This window comes from Lissotriton vulgaris, chromosome 7 (assembly GCF_964263255.1).
Source record: "Lissotriton vulgaris chromosome 7, aLisVul1.2, whole genome shotgun sequence".
Lineage (NCBI taxonomy): Eukaryota > Metazoa > Chordata > Amphibia > Caudata > Salamandridae > Lissotriton > Lissotriton vulgaris.
In genome coordinates, this window is record NC_141695.1 from 56,072,677 (window position 1) to 56,091,818 (window position 19,142).

Sequence of the window (19,142 nt, forward strand, 5' to 3'; positions counted from 1 at the left end):
CTAGTTGCGCGCAAGACTTTATAGCACGAGATCTGTGGCCGAGAATGTTCACTTCCGCATTTACACGCGGATTCGCTGGAAAGCAGTACGGCTTAACCTGCCGCGCACATGGATACACCTATGGGTAAGTCTGGGGATCCTGGGGGACGGATTGTAGGCGGCGTGACAGGGGGTGCGCTAGAGAAGGCTTGCTGGAGTAGAGGGTTTGATAGTTTGATCCCCTCCTGTCATTATTTGTTCTTCCCCCGTGCACCGGGTTGACTCCGATATGCCACCCTAGCAACTACTTGCCTTATGCACGGCTGAGGTCCAGTACTTAGACGGACCGTGTTGAGATTAAGAGTGTTAGTGTTTTATACAATTATGAGTCACATAAAGAGCTCTTTTGCGATAATTTTGAATTTTTGAAGCAAAATAAGCTCGGCGTAGCCTATAGGGAGTAACACTGCCATAATTACCCGGCTAATTTTAGGAGGTAAACAGATGTTTTGTGATGCATTCGCACAGTAGTTTCATTCTGAACAGAGATGTTTGCTATTCCCCCAGTGTGTCGCATATTTGGTATTAACCATCACATGGACGGCTGAGACGAATCAGCGAGAACCTCCACAGTACCCGGTAGCCGGGTCGGAATTAGAACCGGCGGAGAGGTTAGACTCTCTTTATCTTAAGTTGATCTCATTGACCTAGTGATTTGGTGCGACTGAATGTCGGTTAGCACAGTAGTTTGATATCCTGCTGTACCATTATAGTCTTCACAGGCCATAGCCATTGTGGCAATAGCTTTGGAACCGCTGCCTGCGGGGTAAGATATATGTGTGTTTTTTTGCCCTAAGGGTGGTGCTTTTCTTCTATGCTGTTTTCTATGGTTTCCTGGTACATCTTTGTAGAATAGTTGGGTCACGAATTCACGGGTGTCTCTGAACCCATCACGCAATGATGAAAGTTAGGCATAATCGATGCCGTTATATATGAATCATGTACTTATTGTTGTGTTGTATAGATACACTTTGATGTTGTTTGAGTAGCCGAACATAGTCACATGGGTGCGGCATCGCAGATCATATACATTATCTTCGTTGGATTTGTATCACATGGAAGAGATGATATTGCATTCACGGAATTCAATAGAAACACTTCACTGTAGTGGGGGACATTTAGGGTCTCTCTCCTTGTTTTGTTTGTGTGCTCACACTGTTAGTCACCTTAACGCCTTTGTGTGGTTAAGACAATATAGTAATGTATGTGGTGCAATTACATGCTTGTAACATGCAACCATTATACATTTTGTAGAGCCCTGATGAAGTTGTGGGCTATCAGCCCTGACGAAACACGTGTTGGCTGGGTGTGGTGAATAAAATCTGAATTGACGAAAAACTTCCATCAAGACTACTTCCACATTGTTTGTTTATTGCTTGTGTTGTTTGATTACCTACAGCAGTTACTTTGTAAAAGGCGACGTGTGCACAGATACCTGTTGTATCACTTAAGTCTGTCTTGAGTTTGTCTTAAATTTGTCTTAAGTTTGTCTTAAGTCTTTCTTAAGTCTGTCTTAAGTCTGTCTTAAGTTTGTCTTAAGTTTGTCTTAAGTCAAACTTAAGACAAAATCCAAACTTTACTACTACTAAATGCCTTCTGTGCATACCAACAGTAGTAGGTTTAAGATTTTGTCTTAAGTTAGTTCTGTGAATCGGCCCCATAGTTCTGCTACGCGGAACTGAGCAAAGTGCAGAAAAAAGTCTTCGGTGCTTCGCGAATGTTCTGCAAGCGGCAGAGTGCAGTAAGACACACTGCTTGCACTGATTATTAGTGCCGGGAGTTTGTCGTGTGCTATAAATTCAGTGCAAACGCCACCATGGGCAGCTCAAGAAGGCACTGCTTCTTTCTGTCACTTGAGTAGATGTTCATAGGAGAGGCAGGTTCCTCAAAGTGGGCGGCAGGTTAGTGACCTGCAGTGACCACCTGTGTTGAGAAATCTCACTGGTAGGTGGTCTAACTTATGATTTTCCTCAGGCCCGCTCGCCAACTTAACGTTCGTGAGCCTGCGAGAAGAAAATCTCTGTTCACTCACGGGGAAGGTGGAGTGGGCAAAACTCCATGAACTCAGCTGGCACAGCGGAATTTGTCGCTCCCCCCTAATAATATGTGGGTACCAACTCATTGCACAATGAAACAGCAAACCCAAGTATGGAAACACTCCGGTCTTTGGGGGGGCAGAGGACCCAAGATTAAAATTTTTTCGATTTTGTGTGTAGATGACCAGGTATCAAAAAAAGCACCCTCAGACCCACTCTTCAGTTCATTATCTGTACCTGTGAAAGGACTTTCAGAGGACTGTCTGCTGCTGTGGCCTGCTGAGTACTTCTGAAGACTGCTTTGCTGCACCTGGAAGGACAGCTGTGATCCCCGAAGCCAGCTTTGAACCCTTAATGGTGTGCTCAGCTCCTTAAGCGCTCTTCTACTACTTGAACTCAGGACTACCAGAGTGACTGCAAGGGCGTGTTGGCTGTCCTACTGATCAGAGCCTCAGGGACAGAAAAGACTCAGACCATCTTGAACCTGAATCTCCAAGTGGTCGGTTCTTCAGTCTTGGACCTTTGGAAACAGGGACTTTTTAAGCAAAATTTGAGGTTTGCAGGGGATTCTAGGTAGGAAAACATTGTGTATCCACGCAATCCATACCTCCCTGAACTCCCCTGGGTGTCCAGGAAGGTTTGACTTGCTGTAAATTCCCCAAAGTTTTCCTAGCCTCCTAGCCAGAATTCCCTGCAAACCTTAAATTTAGTTGTAAACATAACCTTTTTTTCAGATTTCTGTGTGGGAAAGTTGTGGGATCACCGGGCTAACACTAATTTCTTACTACCCAGCATTCCCATAGGTCTCGTGATAAAAATGGAACCTCATTGTGGGGGTGGGCCAAGTACCCGCAGCGGGAAAGGACCCAAAACATATTGTGGAGACATCAAATTTATCTATCACAAAACAATTTCGTTTTTTCAAGCAGGGCATTTGTATTTTTGTTCCTGGGCTCAGTGGCCATCTATGGAAACCTACCAAACCCACATATTTCTGAAAATTAGACCCTTGGGAATCCAGGAAGGTGTGACTTGAGCAGATCCCTAAAGGTTTCCTATTTAGAATCCCCAGCAAACCTCAAATTTACATGAAAAGATAAAATTATTTCCCATATTTCTGTGTGGCAATGTTGTGGAATCACTGGGCTAATACACATTTTTTACCACTCGGTGTTCCCCTGGTCTCCTGATAAAAATGGTGCCTCATTTATGTGGGTGGGTCAAGCTCCTGTGACAGGCAAGGGCCTAAGATGTATTGTGGAGACATCCAAATTATCAATCACTAAACTACCTGGTTTTGCAAGGGGGGGCACATGCATTTTTGGTAATGGGCTCAATGACCATCTTTGGAAACCTACCAAACCCAGAGATTTCTAATAACTAGACACCCATGGGGGGGTTCAGGGATGTGCAGCTTGTGTGGATCCCCAAGGTTTTCCTACCCAGAATTCCCTGCAAAACTCAAATGAAGCTAAAAATGATCTACACAAATTAGCGCTTGCTGAATTTAGAATTTTGTGTAGTTTTCAGAAATGTTCCAGGATCCATTATTGCTTTCATACCCTATTCTACCACTCACTGGATGGAGGCTGAAAGCACAAAAAATGCAAAAATAGGCTATGTCTGAGTAAAATGCCAAAACTGTGTAAAAATGTTGTTTCTCTGACACAAGTCCCTAAAAGCGTAGAAGATGGTAATTAGAGCACCACAAACTTTTTTTTTATACCATTTGCAGCGGAAAAAACTGACACTTTGTTATGCAGCACTTAAATAAAAAATGTCACTGTATTTGGCAAATTTTTGGGTTTCCTCCAGGGGAATTCACAAAGCCTGGGTACCTTCAGAATCCTCAAGATGTTGGCAGAAAGAGACACTAATTTGGCGTGGACAGGTTTCATAGCTTCCTGATTTACTGACCACCAGGCCCTAAAATAACATTCTTGGAAGTTATACGTGAGTTGTTAGACAATTGTATCTACTATGCAAATTTTACTATATTAGGCAATTACAATTTTTGCTTAGATATGGTCAAATCAATGATGCAAGGATGTAATTGATAATATGTTGAATCTGGGTCTTAAGTTGTTAATCACAACCCCAACGCTCATTTCAGGGCATACTCTGGATTTTCAATCCAAAACATTCTGTCTGTCACATGGTCATATCATTTGCTGATCAAATATATCATTCAGGCTCCTTCCTCGAAGTGGAAGTGGGTGGGTAGAGGGATAGATAAAAAATTCAGAGCTTGGAATAAATTGGACCGATATGAACTAGAAGCAACTCTGGAATCATCTCCCCCTAAAATGATAGTTGACGTTGATGGGTTTTCCATATGGGTTGACGATGCAGCAACTGACCTGGCACCTCTTAAAAAGGTTAGAAATCACAGAGCTCTTACCACAGCTGGATGGTACTCCACTTGACTTAAGGAGCAAAAAAGACTGTGAAGGAGACAAGAAAATATAGGGAAATCTTAACCTGTAAATAAATATGAAATATTAGCCACAAAGACAAAATTATTTACAGAAAAGAATAAAAATGCCAGCAATACCCCTAAGGAACCTTTCAGAAGAGTCAAATTGCTCTCGAACATTTGAATCCCTATTCAAATCTTCTGTGACATTCTAGCAAATTGTTTTAAGAACATGGTCGAAGATGTCTACAGGGTTTTTAATAATGGAAATAAGGAAAAGGACCTAAGCACAAGAAATGTGGTTCTTACTGATAACATCCCTACCTCAAGTAATTTTCCCCCCAGATAGCTGATGAGGTGATTCAGATGATCAAACTTACCAAATCTGGTGCCCCAACTGATCCTTATCTAGTAAATATCTTTCATGATATGGACAATATCTTTGCCCCCCACTTCCAACTTTATTGAAAACCATTTTGGTCTAGTGTTTTCTTCCTTCAGAATAGTCTTGATTTTAAGCATTTGCACATAACCAATAGTAATACAGTGAAAACACTACAAAAAGAGACCACACCAGTTTTAGCAAAATAATCAATATTTATGTGTGCAAACAAGACCAAAACGATACAACATATAGTAATAAAAAATAGGCACTTTGCAAGTATGACTTAAAAATTCAGTTCCTTGAAGCCAATGCTTCTGCCTGGGGCTACTGCATGGCTGAAAATGATAGATTCCTACAGTTCCAGCTGACCGTGTCAGTGCGGTCCGGAGTTAGTGTTATCAGACCTGTAAACATTACCTTTGGTTGGTGCAGGCCGGTCGTGGCAACTGTTGCAGTTGCGATGTGAAGCGTAGCGGTGCTGCGTGCAGGGCCCTTAAGTCGCAGTGCAGGCAACGGCTCAATGACAGTTGTCCAGTGGCATCAGTGAGACCAGAGCTGTGGTGGGGAGTTAGGCAGTACTCGTGGCAGTACTGACAGGTCACAATGCAAGCAACATTGCCGGTTGATGGGAGCAGGAGTTAGTGGCTCAGACTGTGGTGTGGGACAAGGCGGTGTGTCATGTGACTTATGAGCAGTGCCCCCAAACCAAGGTGCAGTCATGGGTGTCGAGGTCAGTGGGTAGCAATGTCATTGGTGAGACCAGGGTGGTGGAGTGAAGCGAGGCATTGTGCAGTGCAGTCCAGTGCCCAAAATTTGCGGTGCAAGCAGCAACTTGGAGGCAACGGCGGTCGTTGTCAACAGTGAGACCAGGGTTGTGGTGCGAAGTGCGGTGGTGACTTCTGGACACAGATTTAAAAGATGCCTTGAGTTTTATCCAAACAACTTTCTTGTTGGAAAACCAGGCATAGATAAAAAGTATTGTGAAGGATAATTAACTACTGGTTAATTGTATCTGTGCTGGTTTTCTGTAAATAAAGTTCTTTTAAATCACTCCTTTGCACCCACTATTGGCACACTCTCATCACACTAAAAAACCTGCTCCGCTGTAAACAGGAGTTGTAGCACAACAGGGAGGCACTCAGCTTCTCTGGTGGGAACCCAACGATGAAGCATGTCTCCAATTAGGTTGGTGAGCGAGGGTTCTTTTTCAATCTTAGAGTGATTTTTCTTGCTGGCGCTTTGTTTGTAAAACACACTCTTTTGTTGTTTATATAATATTTATAAGTAAGAAAATACCCACTTTCTAAAAATGTTACGTTTAAACAAATTACATAAAAATCATATTTACTAAAAGATGCATTTTTTTAAGTTCAGGCATACTAAACTCCATTTCTCTATTGTGTCCCAATGGGAAGTTATACTTGTAAGATGTTACAAAGCAATTCCCATTCTATCCTATGGGACAGATAGCCATTCCATAGTGAAAAACAAAATACATCATTTTTCACTATCAGGACATGTCACAGAACCCAGTACATATTCTACTTGTCACATACAATATATCCTGCCCAAATGGGTACCTTGGGCCTACCTTAGAGTTTACGTACATGTAGCAAAAGAGAAGGTTAGGGACCTGGAAAGTGGGTACATGGCAGTGGCGACATGGCAGTCACAACTCCAAGCAAACCCTGCAGTAGCAGGTCCGAGAACCCATTGAAAGGCTGCTCATGTCAGTGATACAATCAGTACTGCAGGCCCACTAGCAGCATTTGATTAACAGGCCCTGACACTCTCAGTACACTTTACTAGGGACTTACCAGTAAATCAAATATGCCAATCGTTAGAAATGGGGGTCTCTATTTGGCAGTGGCTGGCCACTGTCCAAGTAGGGACCCTTCTTTCTAAGTCAAAGTAAGGGGGCTACACCCTTTGATAAACCCTGCTCAACCCTGTGATAACATAGCACAAGCAGCTAGGCTTATTTCGGGGGCAGTGTGAAAAGCATTTATGATCATACACAGTAACACATTGAAGGACACTACAAAGGGACACCACACAAGTAGTTATAAAAAACAAGTATCTTTATATATGGAATTAACACAAGACCAATAACGATAAAAAGCCACAATACTGTAAAATAGGGGTACTCCTGAAATGCTTTAAAAATAGTTCAAAATGTTCTAATAGGGGTTCAGTTCAAAGCAGTGGACTCTGAGACCCTTTTACTTACAACGTACCTGGATTTCGTAGCAAAACAAGCAAAATGTCGCAAATGGGCTGTAGCAATGATTTTCCTCACACGAGGCCGACGATGCGTTGACTCCTTGCTGCAAGGGAGGATGATGCGCTGATCTGCGGATGCGTGCGGAACAAAGCGACAGACTTGTTCACTCTAGGCCAGTGATGCGTGGAATCCTTGCCGCAAGGGAGAATGATGCTCTGGTTCAGTTGCGTGTGCGACCTTGTTGCGATGAAAGAAAATGGCACCCGCAAGGTAGCAGCGATCCTGCTGCGATGCGATGAAAATGGCGGATGCCTGCACTGAGATGCAATGATGCAATGATCTCGATGTGATACGGGGTTAGCGAGCACGTGACAGCCCGCAAACGTGTGATACGACGATCTTCGGGGTTAGCGAGCACTTGGTGGTAGCAGCGCAATGATTTTTCTTACGCTCTTCAGCTGCGCCAGCTCGCAAACGGGCGGTAGAGACAATTTCTGCACTCTCTTCTCTGTATTAGAACTAGAGGCCCTGGAACTCACAGTGACGAAGCAGACATTTCTATGATACCAAATACATATGTTTCCAGGCCTATAGTCTTCTTTGAGATACTAAAGAATTGACACCAGCAGGAATTCACAAAATGGTTGCACGCTCCATTTTGTGTGTCAGTCAACTGCAACGTGCAAAGCAACGCAAGGCTTTCGGAGAACAAACACGCCAGCTTCCAGCTTGCTATTACAAAATCTCACATTTCGGTAATCATGTCAACATGACCTGGCCGGTCACGTTTACGCCAAGTACACACATACCAGAAGCACAGATTTCACCTTTAGGGGAAAGCCCAAATCTGCTCTTGTAGATGGCACGTGGGCAGCAACACCAGGGTATAGACATATTTCGAGCCTTAAAAGGGTATCACACCACATTTGCACTTCACTGATTGGTCCAGCAGGACATAGTCTGATCCAGATTACGTATGCTATGATGCCCATCCTGTGGGGGCTTGTAACTATAAAATGTCTCTGCACTGTCATACCAATTGGGCACTCAGTGAGCTTTGCTGAGGTCTCCGTGTGCACGTGAAAATTGCATTCTGGTTGGGTTCCCAATAAATCTTGCAAAACAAATGTGCTGAGAGCGAATTGTTTATTTCAGTGTTGTCATTGATCTTTTTATTTTCACGGTTAAATACTAAGCTTCACCATTTGGTGTAGAGAATGCGGACCCATTACAACTGACTGGCTACATCAGCGGACACTGGTGATCGGACCCTTTGGCACCCTTCTGAGGGTGGGGATTTGAGGTGATAACTTTCTGTTTGTTTATCTCTCCCTGGCCTCTATAGTTGCTGGAAGGGTCGGATCCGGTGGATGGTCTGTTTGTAGCCTCTCTGTTGTCTTTGGTGTAATCCTGCTCTTCTCGCTCTCGGCACGCTTGTGTTGTGCTTCTGCCTCTTCTGACTCTTCTTGTTCTTGGCTCTCCATATCTGACCCAGTGTGCCTGTGTGGGGATATTTACATGGCCTGTTCAGACTCCATGTCTTTCGTGGTCCCTTTTCTGATCGCTTTCTTTCATTCTGCTGTTATTGGCTCTGATGGTTTATTTTTGTTTTTGTCACCACACTGCCCAGGAGGTAACTCCTGTCTAGCTCTCTCTCTCTCTCGCTCTCTGCGCTATTGACCTTTCTTCGTTCCTGTGCCACGGGCGTGTGTTCGCCTCTGTCATTGATACCTGAAGTCCGCTGCCTGTTCTCACATACAATTTTTTATTCCATAGGGTCTGGCCTTGGTCTCCTGCGTTCCCTGGCTGGCTGGTGACGGCGAGCTTCTGCAGGATTCCTGGCCGGCAGTAACTCTTTGGTGATTTCGGTATCAGTAGGCCCTTGACCTGCCATTGAGGGCGAAGGTCTGCACCGCTCCCCCCGCCGCAGAGAGTCACCGGCCACTGGGATGCGGGATACCCTCGCCAGACCATTCCCATTGGGTGCAGCAGACGTTGGTATGCTCAAACAGACTGGACGAAGCCCGGTGAGTACACTTGGGGTGGATTTTTATCCTCTGGTATTGGGTTGTAGCAGTTGGCCCCTCGTTGTTGAGCTGTGGCAGTTTTTGCTCCCTTGTGGGTGGTAGCAGGTAGCACGCCGTTTTAGGACATGGCAGTTTTGCTCCCCAGATTGGCACCTAGTGTATGTGCCTGTTAGGTATCGCGATACGGGTGGCCGGATTAGCGGCCAGGGTTTATTGTCTGCTGTGTATTTCTCGATTGTACCTTTTTCTGTTCTCATGAGTTCTGATCTGGGTCCAGCACTATCGCCCACACGCCGCTGGCCTAATATTTGGGCATTTATGAGGAACACCCCGGGCGCTCCTGGCTCTTTGGCTGACGCCCGTCGCCCTGCCTGGGTTCCGCCTCCACCCTCCCCCTGGAGACATCCACCTAGGCGCCAGAGTGGTTCTAGGTTTGTGCCTTGGGGTTCTCCTCGGCACGAAGAGGGGGGTGTGACGCTTGGTACACCAGTGTTTCTTTTCTCAATCATTATAGGTGTCATTGCATTTTTTTATTGTGTACTTGTGATATGTTTGGCTTTTTAGTGGCCAAATATTGCTAGGTAGGTGGAATATTTTCGCTTGGTGCTAGGTTCTAGGTTTCCTTGCCAGCTTATTCATTTAATCTGGGTATTAGAACATTACTTGACGGATACCTGATAAAAAACCTTAACCTCACACACCCATTTACCAACGTTGCCAAATAAGTACTCCCGCCCATAATACTCTCTGGCCTCTGAAAGGGACTGGCTGGAAAGACCGATTAATGTGCACCTCTCTAAAATTTCCCAAAAACTTAATAGAATTTCTGTTATTCCCCTCACTCCTTTGGGGTTAAGTACAGCAGATCCACACACATTCTCTGCACAGAAGGTTCTTTCTACAGCGCTGCCGCGTAGGATCCCCAGTATTTGTCCTAGATGTTTTATGTGATTGTCTGAACTGCACAAAGCAATTCACCACTATTGCTCTATTGTTGAATGTCAGCACCCTGTGGCACAGCCACAGACAGGGTCTGTTTTCCTATCTTACTCATTTCACAGGCCGTCAAGGCTCAAACATACAACCAGGATATGGCTTCTTTCTTCCTTGCGAAACAGCTTTGGTGAATTGGCACTACATGACCTGTTGGGGTGATTGATGCCCTCTTGCAAATACTGTGTGGCTGAAATATATATGAAGCATTTCTGTCAACCTATTGTGTCACGTGTTACTGTGTTGAAGTCCACCCTGCAATCCATCTGTCTGGTATATGTGAACAGTTATTTGTAAGGCGTTTAGGACTAGCTGCTACACACAAACTTAACCATGGGAAACAACATTAGTAAAAAGAATTTAGATACGGCTCAGCCAGCCCCACCCAAGAACTCACCTTCATATAATGTGGGTATAAAAAGAGGCTTAAGCTCAATTATGTACTCACACAAGTGGCACGATCTCACATTTAAAAACCCGGATCTACAGTTCCCTTGTAATGGCACATATGACATGGCAAAATTGTCATACTTGCGCCAGATGTTAAATTCAAAGGGAAAGAAGGTTAGAAGTCTGGAATGGGAGGCGTACCATAGTTGGGACGGTGTGTTAAGAGAGATGCATCCAACAAGCGCAGTCAAATCAAAGGTCCACAGTGAACTTATGGAAATTAAAAAGAAAGTATTACAGGCAAAACTGGAGGGCAAATGGAGAAACGATCAGCCAGACATAGTAGGCGCATTCCCATGCGTCCAAGTGAAAGAAGAAGAGAAGATAGAAGGTGGGGCAGGGGTGGAAGACCAACTCTTAGAAGATATTCTCTTGGGATGCCTGGGTGGTGATTTATCGCTGCATGTACCCGAGCCAGAACATGCTGAGCTAACTCCCGGGGAACGAGAGGTAGCCATAACCTTTGTACGCAGAGCATTGAAAGATAAGGTTGCGAGACCGGAATTGGAGTCTATCCAAGACCTGGGTATTCTGAAACTAATGAGAAAAACAGCGGTCAAAGCCGCTTCAGACTACAACGAGAAGAAACACAGTACTCTCAAAGAATGTGTTAAGAAACAGGTTAAACCACCTAAACTAATTGACAGACCGTGGCAGCAATTATTTGAGGATGAATCACAGGATGACTCATTCAGTCAGGCACAGTGGCACTCACTAATATAAGATGCATTTACGTACGTCCACCACACAGAACACGACATTTCAATCTTAGAGAAATGTTTGGCAGAAACAGAGTCAACACCAGAGAGCAAAAGACGAGACAGCCTGAGGGGAGTGGTGGGAGGAGCTTCAGCCTCCAACCCAAACTCACCAAAATTGATGCTAAAGAGCGATTCTTTAAATTGTAAAGCACTACTACAACGGCTCGTAGAAGGCTCACTAACAGTGGATTCCTTTATACAATCACAGAACAGGAAGTACTTGGAGAAAACACTGTCCCTAGCACGAGCAGAGGTAATGAACAAAGCGCCCCAGGCCCATTTACCATATGCTAAGCAAGCCGACACCCAGACAACCACAGGTAGTCGTGCCCAACTACCAGAAAAACATGATTGGGAAGTAGGGAAGTTCGGATTCACAGACTCAGATTTAATAACATTAGAGGAGTCTAAATTGCAGGACACGCCTAAATATGCTATAGATAAATTGCAACAATGGAAGCAGCTAATACACACATGTGCAGTAATTGACGTAGCTCATTCTCTTGCCCACTCCATCACCGCAGCCAACACAACAGAAGTCCCATCACTTATTATGCCCCTACGGGAGATACCGCCACCACCTGGCAGTGCACCAAATGATTTAGCATATGTTTATGTCCCCTGGTCAAGGCAGGACATTAGCAGTTTCAGTAAAGACTTTCGCAGGCTAAGAGAAGAACCACGAAAATGGTATGAAGAGCTTAGTAGAATGGCAGCGTTAGGAGGTTTACTATGGAGAGACCTCAACACGTTATTCAATATCATCATCCCAAAGGACCTTTGGAAAGATTGTAAAAGAAAGGTTGGTTGGCCAGATGTGGAACCAAGGAGGGGCAAGGGAGGGATGCCAGGCCCAGAAGTAGATGAGGTATACAAAAAAGTAGTGGAACACTTGAAGGAGAAGGTACCTCAAGATAGGGTTGATTGGAGCAAAATTACGAGTACCAAACAGGAAAAAGATGAAAGTGTGAATCCATACTTTGACCGCCTCCTGCAAGTATATAGGCAGAACAGTGGATTGAAAAACCCTATGGGGGATGTGATGCCGGCTCTTGTAACTACATTTGTACAAGGCCTTGCACCACCTATTAGAACACACTTGTAGACTTCTTTTTTCTGCTTGCAACAAGAGCCGATAGAGAAAGTGCTGTCGGCAGCCAAGTACTGCTCAGATTTCCAGTCTAGTGCGCAGGCGATGGAGACAGAAAAATTAAAGAAAGAAAAAGTGAGGTTAATGGTAGCACAAGAACGGTTTTACAGCACTAACAGGGGAAGGGAGAGGAACAGAGGGGGGGCACGAGGCATAGGAAAACAGCAGACCGGTAGGACACCTTCCATACAACGCAGATCAACCTCCCTGCCACCACATGGAACAGCATGCTTCTATTGTAAGGACCCCAATCATTGGAAAGCAGATTGTCCAATAATAAAGAAAAGAAATGAGGACAGTAGGTACAAACAGAACAGCGGGCAAGAGGGCAGACACCAACACACCAACTACACTCGGCACACAGGGTACCGAGACAACCCGCAACAGGAAAATGAGTCCCAGCAGCAATGGACAGGGGGGGAAGGGTGGACTCCAGTAATGACTGACTGGCCTCCACCCCCGCCCCCAACATCATTCTAGGGATGCTTGAAAGTGGGAAACTGCGTGATAGCCCCAGCAATAGCAGTAGATCAATCCGGACCATATGTAGAGGGAGAGATATTAGGCAGGGTTGTTCCATTTCTAATTCACACAGGGGCTCAAAGATCAATGCTGAAGGCACTAACAACGCCCGAGGCTCCACTTTCTAGGACTGCGATAGCCGCAGTAGGCATGACTGGCCAACCTATTACAGAATACCTTACTGAGCCACTACAGTTTGTAGTAGGCACAATAACAGTGCACCACCAATTTATTCTTAGCAGATTTTGCCCCGTGAATCTGCTGGGGAGAGATCTGTTATGCAAATTGTAATGCACCATACACTGCTCACCAACAGGGGTCTTTCTAGAGAGCAAGGCAAATGGTCTAATGTTACAAGCCTTTATGACATGCACCGACCCCAAAATACCACCAGAACTACGCCATTGTGTGCTGCCTGAAGTCTGGGCAACAAGTGCTAATGACGTAGGGTGGGTATTGAACTACCCAATGGTAGAGATAAAACTAAAACCAGGGGCAATTTTCCCAAGAGTGCCACAATACAAAATCTCCAAAGAGGGGGAGGAAGGCATCGCACCAGTGATACAAGACCTCCTAAAGCAAGGAATTTTAAGAGAGATTCAATACAGTCAATGTAACACACCGATTCTCCCGGTGAAGAAGGCCTCCAAGGGCCCGCACAGGACCCCTGTCTATAGATTTACCCAAGACCTGAGAGAACTGAACAAAATAGTGTTGCCATCTTTTCCAGTGGTCCCAAACCCAGCAACAGTATTATCTAATATACCAGTGTCAGCCACCACCTTCACAGTGATGGATCTTAGCTCCGCCTTCTTTACCATCCCCTTGCACCCGGACAGCCAACATTTGTTCTCCTTTAGCTTTAGACAGAAGAGATTTTGCTGGACAAGACTCGTGCAGGGCTATACAGAGTCACCTTCCATTTTCACACATGCCTTAAAAACAGATTTAGACTCCCTGGTAATAAAGGAGGGATCCACGCTTATCCAGTATATCGACGATTTACTATTGGCCTCACCTTCGAGGGAAGCTTGTGTAAAAGACACCATCGCTGTCCTATGCCACTTAACACTAAAGGGATACGAAGTCTCCCCAAAGAAGTTACACTTTTGCCTCACCTCGGTGAAGTACCTAGGCCATGAGTTAACAGAAGGAACAAGAAAACTGTTGCCAGACAGAATCTCGACAATAACACATTTTCCCAGACCCCGCACTCAGAAGGAAGTTAGGGCGTTCCTAAGGGTTGCAGGATACTGTCGTCACTGGATACCGAATTTTTCTCTCATTGCGAAACCCTTACAGGCACTGACACACAAAGACATACCTGACATTGTACCCTGGTCACAAGAATATGAGACAGCCTTCAATGAGCTGAAAAGAGGATTGAAGGAAGCACCAGCACTAGGCATACCAGATTATAGCAAAGATTTTCACTTGTTTTGTCACGAGAAGGGTGGTTGTTCAATGGGGGTCTTGGCTCAGAAACATGGGGCTTTCTACCGCTGCATGGCATATTACTCTGCCATGCTAGACCCAGTGGCTTCAGGGCTCCCACCGTGTCTAAAAGCAGTGGCAGCTGCAGCACTTGCTGTGGAACAGTCAGACAACTTAGTGTTAAGACACACACTAGTCCTACATGTTCCACATGCAGTGGACACACTTCTCACATCCACTAAGACACAACACCTCACCAATGCACGCCTCACCAGGTATGAGTTGGTACTCATGACACCACACATTATCATCAAGAGATGTACCACTCTGAACCCCGCGTGCTTGCTACCAACTGAACATGAGCTGGAGGATTTTGATTCAGATGATTCCTTTCATGATTGTGCCTTGGCCATAGATAGGCATACCAAGATACGCCCAGACCTTAAAGATACAGCACTCCCAGATGCTCAAGGAGATTTATTTGTAGATGGGTCATTTCTAAGAGAAGACACAGGAGTATTACAAGCATCTTATGCGGTGGGCAGAGCTACTAGATTATTGGAAGGGGGAAGGCTGACAGCAGCAAAGAGTGCATAGGCAGCCAAACTCGTGGCACTTACATGGGCATGTGCGTGGGCTGAAGGAAAGAAAGTGAATATATACACGGACAGCCAGTATGCCTTTGGGGTGGTCCACGACTTTGGCCAGCTATGCACAATTGATTTGTGACCTCCTCCAAGCTCTGCTACTACCTTTCAAAGTGGCTATCATAAAATGTGCTGCCCACACCTCATCAAAAGACCCCATTTCCAGAAGCAATACTTTCATTGACCAAGAAGCGAAGAGAATAGCACTTACAGGCTGCCAGCAAACAATCGTACAATTAGAAGGCAGCGGAACAGAAACTAGGGAGGATAGTGGTTCATTACATTTTGACCCAAAACATATTCAGATGAATGCAGCTGACCAGGAGAAGGAGGAGTGGGCGCAACAGGGATGCACACAAACAAAAGAGGGGCCTTGGGTAGGGCAGAATGGCAGGATATGCTTGCCTTCCACAATGCTCCCTGCAATAAGCAGACTGTTCCATGGGCCCTCACATGTGGGACGTGATGGTATGATCAGATTATTTTCCCAGTGTTGGTATAACTCAAAATTCCGCCAGACAGCTGAAAGGCTTTGCAAGCAATGTTCTGTCTGTGCTCAATAGAATACAGGAAAAAGTACACCAACGGCGCCTGGCCACTTCCCACCTCCCCATGGGCCATTTGAAAGCCTCCAGCTTGATTTTATAGACATGCCCCCCACTCAGACATATCGCTATGTTTTGGTCATTGTCTGTATGTTTAGCAAATGGACAGAGGCCTACCCCACCAAACATTGTGATGCACAGAGCGTGGCCAAGTGCCTACTTAAGGAACTACTGCCAAGGTTTGGGGTACCCTCCCTCCTGGCGTCTGACAATGGGCCTGCATTTATTTCCAATGTCATAAAGGGACTCTGCAAGGGGCTGGCCATAACACCAAAATTGCATTGTGCTTGCCATCCACAAGCAGCAGGCGCTGTAGAGAGGAAAAATGGGGTTTTGAAAAAAAAGATAGCTGAAATTTGTGCGTCAACAGACCTCTCATGGGTAGATGCTCTGCCTTTAGCGCTTCTAGCAATGAGATGTACACCAGACAGAGTAACAAAGCTGAGCCCACATGACATCGTATTTGGCAGACCCATGCAAATACCAGGACATATGTCCACAGCCCCACTGTCAGTAACCAATGACTTAATATTGTGTTACTGTAAGAAGTTAACCGATATTTTACGTTACCTCCATTGTCAGGTGCTGAAGTCCCTTCCAGAGGCTGCAACGCCACCAGCCCATGATCTGAAACCCGGGGACTGGATTTGGGTCAAAGCCCACACACGGAGGAATTGCTTGCAGCCTAGATGGAGGGGGCCAATGCAGGTCATTCTTACGACGGATACAGCAGTGAAATGTGATGGTCTAACTTCGTGGATCCACGCGTCCCACACGAAAAAAGTGACCCCCGAGGACGAAGAACGGGTCCCACCGACGCAGATACCAGCAGCAGGGCCTCGCCGAGGATATAACCTTCGCTCCTCCAGCAAACAGAAAGCTGAAGAGGTGGATTAATAATTAATGGACTGCTGCCTAAATGCAGAGATTCCGGACTGATAGATTTCGATCTGTGTCAATACAAGCCTGCGGACAACGGTCCAGGATACAACTAACCATTTTGTGCCCAGGGAGAATCATAAGTGCAACTTTAACATTATTTGTCCCAAGGCCACTATTGCTCAGTGAGCTAATAAGATACATTTTTAATGAGATTGCCTTTCCCACAGGCCCAGAGCAAGTCCCTGAGCAAGAATTAACAGATCTACGTATTGACATTCTCAATGGTGCCATTTTTGCGATAGAAAGTACTGGTTCTAGCATTATTCAAAACCTTGAACATTCTCCATTGTGCCTTTTTGCAACAGAGGTCACTGGTCCTAGACCTATTCGAGACATTAAAAACAAGAGAAGAACAGTGGTTAAATGCTTGACTCTAAGGGACAGTTAGCATAGCGCCAAGAGGAAGAAGAACAAATTAGGGCCTATTCACAAGCCCGAGTAGACCAAGAATAAACTTAGGGCCTATTCACAAGAAGATTGCATAGCATAGGGAAGGGCCAGGTTTGTACAGAGTCATGCAGTACACTGTAAGACACACATGTAACTGGAGAGCAGTGATTCTTGCAATATTGTATATTGAAATACCACATCTTAATGGAAGGGTGGGGGATGGTAGTGATGGAACTGAGCCAATAAATCCCCCAAAAGACTATGAACAGAACGTAACAACGAACATTACTGGTATGGGGGTGGATGTGAATAAAGGGGACCAAGAAAGATTGTGGGATACCTACGAAGGAAACCAGTCTATAAAAATGCTGAAACTGTATGCGACAATTTTGAATATATCATACTGTTATGTCTGGACACACCTGCCCACAGATGCCACACATAGTTTGAAGTACCACGTACTGCCAGTATCCAAATATGTAGGCTGTGTCCTGTTGCGTGACATGTTACAAAGTCAAAACAGCATGTCTGTGTCAGTATCGATAGGTATGCCCTCATCTGAAATACTGACTGCTGATCCCAGCGGGAGCAGTGGCTATAGCTATAGCAGAAAAACAACAGACCCTCCTCTCAGACCTAAGAGAATCCCTTGTATGAATATGCAGCCAACTAAGGGAGACTTAGAGATGCTAAAAGGATTTGACAGGGCTTCTAGGAATGAGGAATGGAAAGGCCGAGCAGGCTGGGATGACATAGAGACAGGCCATATAAAAGTGCCAAGGTTCAAAGTAGGGGAAGTTTCAGCCCCCTCCTGCATCCTCAAGGATGAAATGGTAACACCAAAGAGAATACCGGTTTTGCCAAAAGGAGCTGCCAGAACATGCACTTTTTCAGAGCTGCTGTCCAAGGACAACTGGAAAGAATGCATTTCATTCGGTTGCACTTTCGAAGAAGTTGCTAAAGGGGAGAAGGGATGGTTTGACTGTGAAGACAGGATAAACAGGATAAAAGTCATACTACCTACAAAGGCAGCTCCCCAGATTTACATGGGGACAAGTAGCTGTAACCACACTACCAGACTAACTCGAGTTAGGAGTTGTGACGAGCCGTTACCAGGTCTGGTAGGTTACAAGGGCCTTTTCTTTGTCTGTGGTCCATGGGCATTCTTCTTCCTGCCCCCAGGATGGTATGGAAGTTGCTACCTAGCATCCATCATCCGACAGATGACCCACTTCACAAAATTAGTGGCAGCAGAAAAGACAGAGTTGACACTAGTTAGGGCCAAGAGAACAGCCGCATGGGTAGACCACATGTTAACAGGTGTTGGGGCAATGATCCCAGTACTAGGCAATATCTATACCTCAGAAAGGATACACCAGTTATCCAGGATGATTGAGGATCTAGCGGACTCTACCACTGATGCCTTAGGAAATATAACAGAGGAACTCACCTCCATGAGGGCAGTCGTGGTCCAGAACAGGATTGCTCTCGATATCATTCTGGCCAAGGAAGGAGGAGTCTGTTCCGTCCTCCATGAGGCATCTTCCCCAGCATCTCCCCTGACTCAGAGCCAATGCTGTGTAATTATACGGGATAACAGTGGGAATATAAACAAAGCTATAAAAAAGGTCAAAGACATTAGAGATGAGGCCCACGGTATACACACAGGAAGCCTATGGGAAGATGTGATGAACTGGTTCACAGACTGGGGTTCTTGGATACTTAAGGCAATTATAATAGGGGTAGCATCCTTTTTGACACTATGCCTCCTGATCAAGGTATGCCCAGTTTGTTGTACAGTAATTTCCAGCTCCTGTGCCCGCTGCCTATCCAGTGAAGGTAATTCAACACACCACACCAATAAGGATGAAGATGAGGGAGAAGACATGATGAGGATGGATGACTTCTGATTAACATATGATTTAGTATCAGATTTGGGGATGACGAAGCGGACATTTCTATGATACCAAATACATATGTTTTCAGGCCTATAGTCTTCTTTGAGATACTAAAGAATTGACACCAGCAGGAATTCACAAAATGGTCGCACGCTCAATTTTGTGTGTCAGTCAGCTGCAACGTGCAAAGCAACGCAAGGCTTTCCGAGAACAAACACGCCAG